Source organism: Thalia democratica, chromosome 8, assembly GCF_965202585.1.
Source record: "Thalia democratica chromosome 8, ktThaDemo2.hap1.1, whole genome shotgun sequence".
Classification (NCBI taxonomy): domain Eukaryota; kingdom Metazoa; phylum Chordata; class Thaliacea; order Salpida; family Salpidae; genus Thalia; species Thalia democratica.
Window position 1 is genome coordinate 20,301,163 of NC_139172.1, and position 9,045 is coordinate 20,310,207.

The following is a 9,045-nucleotide window of genomic DNA, read 5'->3' on the forward strand; positions in this document are numbered from 1 at the left end:
ATTGCTGTACAACCGACCTCTGCAACTCTAACTCAGTTTTGAAGGCGAAATACTTTCTATTTTTTGCTTCTGTCATTTTAAGTGTTGCTCATAAAAGTTAAACTTATTAATTAAAAGAAAATATCAAAAGTAAAAATAAACAAATTTAATACTCTACAACAATTAAAAAAAACTAACATTGTTACTTTCAATAATTTTTTTAAGAAAAATTAAGATAAGAAAAGTATTTTTTTTAATAAAAACTCATGACATTTTATTTCATTGATACGATTTTCACAGTACTCTTTATTTATTGAACTAACATATGTTTCTGGAGTTATGCAATCCAAAATACACTCAATACATTCAATAAACAAACAGTACTGTGAAAACTTGTTTTTATTATATATTCCAGCGAACATGTTTCCTAAAATCTTTATTAACATACGATTAGCTTAAAATTTTGAATATTTTGTCATTTTATATTTATATTTTTGTCGTACAAATATTTACATGTGTAAAATAAACACACTTTTTTAAATTACTGTTATTTAAATTTGTTATTACAGTTTTTTTTTTTTTTAATGATTCTAAAAATTGTATTAGGGCATAAACATTAATAAAAAACGATTTAGACTGTTTTAGTATTGTTGAACATTAATTTTAGTAAATACTAACTAACAAACTAAGTGTATAAAGCTATTTATACAAAAAATATTTTGTGGCTGTAGCTTATACTTGGCTTTAGTTACACGATTTATTTAATACATTAATTAAAAACACAACTAACTTCATACTTTTAATAAAGGTTTCTAGTTAATTTAACCTGATACTTTAATAAAACAAATAATTTATATGTTTTATAAGTTGTAACTAACAACAACTTATTCGTGTTGTGGCTTAAAAAATCAGTTAAAAAACAATGAAAAAAAAATTAACATCATTTATTAAAAAAGATATACAAACTGTCTGTATATATAAAAAGGTAAACGATAACATAAGAATAAACATAACTAAGTAATGTTTATAAACATTGATGGCCTTAACTTTAATTACATTAAAAAATCTAAAGTACTTAAAAAATACGTTAATTTTTACTTACCTATTTCTTTTAAATCTAAAGGTAAATATTAAATGGTAACTCTATTTCTAAAGTATCTAAATACGGCTTAGTTTATATACTCTCTACGATTTATTAAAATCAAAAAGTGTTTATATTACAAACTTATACTTAAAACTACAATTAACCAATAAAGAATCTGTTTGAGTCAATAAAGTGCTATCCTAATAACCGTTTTTTGAACAAGTTACATAAATTTAAAATAAAAAATAAAACTCAGCATCTAACCCTTATGCTTAAAAGTATTATATGGTGTAAACGTTTTCGATAAAATAGAAAAATACAGAAAGAGGTTGTATCACAAATAGTAAACATACTCACAAATAGATCTTAACTACTTTTTGTACTTATTTATATGTACTTCTTGATTAAGTTTTCTTTTGAAACAATAAAAACTCAGTTTAAAGTAGCTTTTATAAAGGTTAAGTATATTCTTTTTTTAATCACTTTGAGCTTATTAAGACAGAAATGTTAAACAGTTTTATTTTCAAAAGTAATTAAATCAATTTTGTGTAAAAAAGCAAAATATAAGCTATTGATAATTTTGTTTTCGGTTGCAAGGAAATTATAAATTATTTTACCGTATTGCATTTTACTAACTTAATAAAACAAAATTAAACCTTCTGAAGCCAAGCTATTGAAGTTTAAACATTATATTTTTTTTAACCTCCATTAATAATAAATTTAAAACTATAATGTGCAGATATGTGATCAAACAAAATTAATTAATAGCTAATAAAAAACAAAATATTTTTTATTAACAATTAGAAAAATGAACTTTCCAAGTTTTGTACAAACTTTAATTTTTTAGGGCTTTTTTTACTAACCTTTGTTGTTATAATCTTAGCAAAAATGCTATTTATTTGATTTGGCGAATCTTCGTCCGAAATAAGAACATCGAATTGACATTAGTACTTTGACCATCAATCAACTTATTTTAGATTGATTTAAATTCTTATAAACGCTCAAGGTCTTTGATTTTAGTATACAAGAGTATTTTTTAAACAATAAAAACATTGAATAAAAAAAAACTTTCACCAACCAAACTTTTTTTATAAGTTTTTTTTTATAAATGCTGTGAAATTTGAATTTCCTAAATGACTGTTTGTTTTTCAATTAATAGACTAACAACTGGTTTACGGAAAAAATTTTTGAATTAGTATAAATTATTAAGGAACTATACAAACTGAAAAGAAAGTACACACTATAGCAGCGATTCTTAACCTGGGTTTATTTACCTCAGGGGGTAAATTTTCTTTATTACAAGTTATGTAAATTGATGTCAATTAATTGTTGTTTTTATTTATAAGTTAGTATTTAAATGTATTTTTTAAGTTAAATAAACTTTTTTAATTTAATAATTTTTGTATTTAGTAAGCTTAAAGTTAAAGAAAAAATAAATAAATTTCTTCAAAGTTAAACACTATTTTGTATATTGTGGGTATATTTGGTAATTACCTTTCTATATTTGGTAATATAGCTTTCAAAAAAGGGGTAAAACATGGAAAAAAGGTTAAGAACCGCTGCACTATGGGATAAGTATTGCTTAAAACTATTCTTAGACATGTAATACAAGCTTTGTTACCTGGTAACAAAGAAAATAAAAATGACATTCAGTTCAAACTTAAACTTTCGTCCATATGAAAATTAGCCAAATAGCAAAAATGCAAATATTGCATTTATTCTAGTTTCAGTTTTAAATTCCGCCGAAGAAAATACTGAAAGAATTATCGGGGCGAACATGTTCCAGGCAGGTAATACCCCTTCTACGCGTTTCTCCTAAAAATATCGGACGGGGGAAACACAAGATGCGGGTCGACGGTCCTTTCGAAACTGTAAGTGCTCTCGGCCGCGCACTGCCATTTCGACATTGACAACGAAGATTTTTGGGTGGTGGTCGGATTACTGGACACTACTCTGCTAAGCTACCAGGGAACGCGTCAAAGTTGCACGAAGACAAAACTGCACAAGGGGGCTAAATTGCACAGGAACAAAATTGCACGAAGATACTTTTGCCCGAAGACAAATTTGAACGAGGGCAAAAAATTGCACGAGGGAACAAAATTGCACGAAGACAATTTTGCACAAAGGGTTATTTTTGCACGAGTTATACTTTTGCACGAGAATAAAAAAACAGAAAAATGTTTATACATTTAAAAAAACAGAAAAAAAAAATTATTAATTTATTTAAAAAAAAACAAAAGGAAAAAAAAAGTTACCAACCAATTAATAAATATTTTTTTTAAACTCAACTTGTGTAATAATGTTTCCGTGCAAAATTGTCTGCTCGTCTAAAAGTGACCCTTCGTGCATTGTGCACTCTTGAAAGTTTGTACTCTCGTGCATTTTTGTACGCTCGTGCAAATTTGACAGCTACCCAAGCTACCAGCAGTTTTTAATAAATATTTATAGCAAAATGCATAAATCTTAACAGTCAAAACACTCAGTCTTATTGACAGATAAACGGTAACTCAAAACCCTTGGAGGTTTTAAGAGTGTAGAAAGTGTCAGCAACTACTACTAGAAATTTGTTATCACTTTCAAAAGTGAAAGAAAAACTATGCGCATAGACAACAGGTTTTTTGTCATACTTATTCATACCTTCATCCTTGTACTTCAGCCCAACTAAATAAAGTTTAGCAGCTTCACCGGCAAGCACATCTTCAAGGGTCGCCCTGTAAAATAAAACTTGTTATCCTGTATACTAGCATTTGTTTAGAATACTAGCCAATTAAAAATGTTTCATTTACTTACTATGATTTTAATATTTTAAATTACCAAAAAGTTAAATATTTTTAAAAAAATTTAATACACAAGTATGGAAATTTAAAACTACACTTCTTTTAAAAGTTAAAAAGTCAGTATCTCTAGTTTTTTTTATTACGTAGTTAATGCAAAGCCTAAAAAAGGGCTTTTTCAATAAATTTTAAAAATTATTTAAACTTGGTGTGCCTAAAAAATTATCTGTCAAGCAAAACTGATTTAAAATCAAAGTATTTATAATTAATTTTACTTTTTACTGGTTTAATTACAAAGTAAAACTATAAATATAATTCTAAACATCATTACTAACACTAATACGCCAAAAATATAATTTTAATTATAAAAAACTTTATTTCTACCTTTACAAATTAATTAAAACTTGTGTAAAATTAGTTGACAGCAAATCTAAGCAAATCATTAATTTCTTTAACATTTTAGTAAGTTTGACGGTAACAACATTTAGTTTACTTTTATAAACCATAACTAGTAGATGTTTAAAATATATTAGTTGAATTTTATATATTTCTTCAACATGTTCTTATGAAAAATATTTTTTAAGTTTAATGCTTGAACTTAAATATAAATATATATCGTCTTGCCGACATATGAAAAAGTTCCTCTTGAAATTAAATAATTTTAAAATAATTAATGTTATAGTCACTTATTTGTGGTTTTATTAATTTCAGTTGTTTGTTTAGCTTTAGAAGGAGATTAAATTTTTGCACTGAAAATTTCTCCTCTACAAAATTTCATAATTACGTCACATTGTTTTTGTTTTTTGGTATTAATGTTTAGCAAAGTATGATTCAATTCAAACTACAGCTGAGGATTAAAAACAGTTTTGTCGTTTTAATGAAACATATGAACTGTTCTTTTTAAATTCAAATATTTTCAATAAACTATATATACATATAGAATGCCCGGTAAATGAAAGTTGCCTAAAGAAAACATTATATATAAAGCGACAGTCATAACTGAAAACCAGACCAAGTTTTATGTTGGCTCGACTGGACTATCGTTCAAGAATCGCTACACAAAGCACAAGTACAGCTTCAAACACGAAAAACATAAAAACACGACAACTTTATCGCAGTACATTTGAAAACTAAAAAATAACGAAGTTAATTTTAAATTTCAGTGGGAAATATTAACAAGAAAGAAAAATAAATGTAGTTTAATAAACGGATGAAAATTGTAAAATGCGGAAAAAATCGAAATTTAAAAAGTTAAAAAATCTGGATCTCTAAAAAAAGAAACGAATTACAAACTGGCTGCATACATTATCGTAAACAATATATCTAAAAACTCTGTTAATAATTTTGTAAAAATATATAACAGAATACATTTCATTTTATTTAAATTTATTTAAGTACTTTCAAGTACGACTCGTCAGAAATAGTTTCCTAATGAATTGGAATGAATACAAATTGAAATAAGATTATACTGCAGTTTAAAGTTTTAAGATATAAAATGACGTAATAATCAAATGTTAAAAATTAAATAAGTGCTAATGCTAAACAAATTTGGTATACTAATAAAACTCGGTAGAATTAAAACAATCTAAATAAAGAAGCGATAAAAATTTTAAATTAAAACTATGCTCAAAAATAAAGTTTAACAAGAAACTAATTACTTTAAAATTACTAATATAAGGATTTAAAAAGTCAAGTTTGGTAAACGAACTTTTTCTGCTTACATATACTTGGCCTCAAAGATTGAATACATAAGGCTTCCAGAATATGCAATTGAAAAGAGCCAATGTATTCAATCTTAAAGGCCAAGTTTATGTAAGCAGAAAAAGTTCGTTTACCAAACTTGACTTTTTAAATCCTTATATTAGTAATTTTAAAGTAATTAGTTTCTTGTTAAACTTTATTTTTAAGCATAGTTTTAATTTAAAATTTTTATCGCTTCTTTATTTAGATTGTTTTAATTCTACCGAGTTTTATTAGTATACCAAATTTGTTTAGCATTAGCACTTATTTAATTTTTAACATTTGATTATTACGTCATTTTATATCTTAAAACTTTAAACTGCAGTATAATTTTATTTCAATTTGTATTTATTCCAATTCAGTAGGAAACTATTTCTGACGAGTCGTACTTGAAAGTACTTAAATAAATTTAAAGAAAATGAAATGTATTCTGTTATATATTTTTAGTAAGTTATGCACCGGAAAAAAGCTGTTCTAATAATTTTGTCTAAAATCAACTAACTATTCTATCATTACGTAATACCTAATTTTAAATAATTTTATTGCTGTACTTAAAAGTTTGCTTTTTATTGAATAAAACTTGGCTAAAGACGCGTATTAAACGCAGAAACAGTTGTCCCAAGCAAAAGTTTATTTTGTGTATTATAGTTCTACACATATATATATTTATATTACGGTGCTTGAACATTTCAGTTTTGAGTTTTAAGCTATAAACTGTTTTATATTTGGTAATTATCACATAAATACTTAGTGCAAAATTTTAGCTGATTTGAAGCGTACTTCGAGGCGAGACCAGTTTTTTGGTGAACAACTCCTATATAATCTGTATAGGACCTTGAAAATTCGCCCTTCAAGATTTTGGCTGGAAATAGTTTAACAGTTATTAGAAAAAAAAAATTCTGCGGAATTAAAGACGATTTGAACAAAATTTCAAGGAGGCTGTTTTTTATTTTCTGAAATTTTTCATTATACTTCGTTAATCTTAAAAACTAATGAAAAGCCTCCTAAAAATTTTCTTCATATCTTCTTAAATTCCGAAGAATTTTTTGTTTTTATACTTGGCAAATATATAATTATTCCAGCCAAAACTTTAAAGGTTGAATGAATAATGTAAAGACTGATGAAAATGATTTGCTTAAAATTTGAATATTAAAAACTAATAATTTAACCAAACTCATTGTTATATTATAGTTAAAAAATCATTCTGTCAAGTTTTAAGAAGTACGAAAGAACAAAAAACTGTATTTAATTTTATACCTACCTGATTAGTAAAACTTGAAAAAAACTTTACAATTTTTAAAACTAAGTTTAATATAAAAATATGTGAATTTCAGTAAAACTTTACACAAAATTATAGCAAACACAATTTGAATTTAAACGCAAAACTTTGTAATTATATGCCTAATCAGTGAGCTAAATGATAAGAGAAATACAATTATGAAATAGTCGTAAACATTTTTAAAAAGTTATTTTTACTTTGTTATGTTGGTCGTAAAAAAATCATAGTTTTGAATAAAAACATCAATAATTATCATGAAAAATTGTAAAATTCAAAGCTTAAGTACATTTTTAATGCTTAAAACATTAACCCGATTTTGTATGACAAAAAAATCCTTTGTAAAAATGTTCACATAACATATAAATTATTTATTTCTTAAAATTTCAGTAATGCAAGTTATTGAAATTCGCTTAAGATTTTTTTATCACTCATACATCCTCAAATTCTAAAGTTTATGTAATGAAATGCGACACATGGCCGTTCTAAATGTTGAGTTGGTTAAACAGTAGGATGTACTAACAAATAAATGGAGTAGCAATGGGTTTCTAGATAAAATTTCAGTTAACATTTTTGTTTCTCAATAGAACGAGTTTTACTTTAGCTCAAAAACACCTTGAGTTTGTCTAATTTGCGTAGAAGACACTTTTATTAGGTTTAATAACAAACAAAAAAGTGTCAGTTTTATAAAATACTTGAAAAATCTTCATAAAAACCGTTTATAATAAAAAAAACGAACTTATTTATTAAACTTTTTGGATGTTTAAGTCGAACGATCTCTTAACGATGAAATTTAAACTGAAATACATCGATAATTAAACTTAAAGGCATTATATGTACTGTATACATCTTTTGGGTTTGTCAAGATGGAGTTAGGAGTTTTAAAAGGTATGGCAAAGCATTTCAAAACACTTTTTTGTGCGTGAAATATACTTTGCTGTTATTGTTATCATTATTACTATTATTACTATTATTACTATTATTACTATTATTACTATTATTACTATTATTACTATTATTACTATTATTACTATTATTACTATTATTACTATTATTACTATTATTACTATTATTACTATTATTACTATTATTACTATTATTACTATTATTACTATTATTACTATTATTACTATTATTACTATTATTACTATTATTACTATTATTACTATTATTACTATTATTACTATTATTACTATTATTGCTATTATTGCTATTATTGCTATTATTGTTATTATTGCTATTATTGCTATTATTACTATTATTACTATTATTACTATTATTACTTTTATTACTATTATTACTATTATTACTATTATTACTATTATTACTATTATTACTATTATTATTATTATTATTATTATTATTATTATTATTATTATTATTATTATTATTATTATTATTATTATTATTATTATTATTATTATTATTATTATTATTATTATTATTATTATTATTATTATTATTATTATTATTATTATTATTATTATTATTATTATTATTATTATTATTATTATTATTATTATTATTATTATTATTATTATTATTATTATTATTATTATTATTATTATTATTATTATTATTATTATTATTATTATTATTATTATTATTATTATTATTATTATTATTATTATTATTATTATTATTATTATTATTATTATTATTATTATTATTATTGTTATTGTTATTATTATTATTATTATTATTATTATTATTATTATTATTATTATTATTATTATTATTATTACTATTATTATTATTATTATTATTATTTTTATTATTATTATTATTATTATTATTATTATTATTATTATTATTATTATTATTATTATTATTATTATTATTATTATTATTATTATTATTATTATTATTATTATTATTATTATTATTATTATTATTATTAATATTATTATTATTATTATAACGAACAGCGTTTCACTGCTCTCAAATAAATTTAAGAACAGATCTTCGGAGTCTTTAAAATATAAAGACACATTAGAAAAAAAGCAGAAAAAGAATGTATAATTATGTATAGTGTTTATGTAGGTAGTAACTATAAATTAACTTTATGGTTTAAAAACTAAGTTTGAGATGAAAACATAAAATTATCAAATTGTCTACAAAAAAGACAAGTTTAATAAAAGTAGGCACTAACCTCAAAAAGCTCTAAGAATAGGCAAGTTTTTAAAAATGAA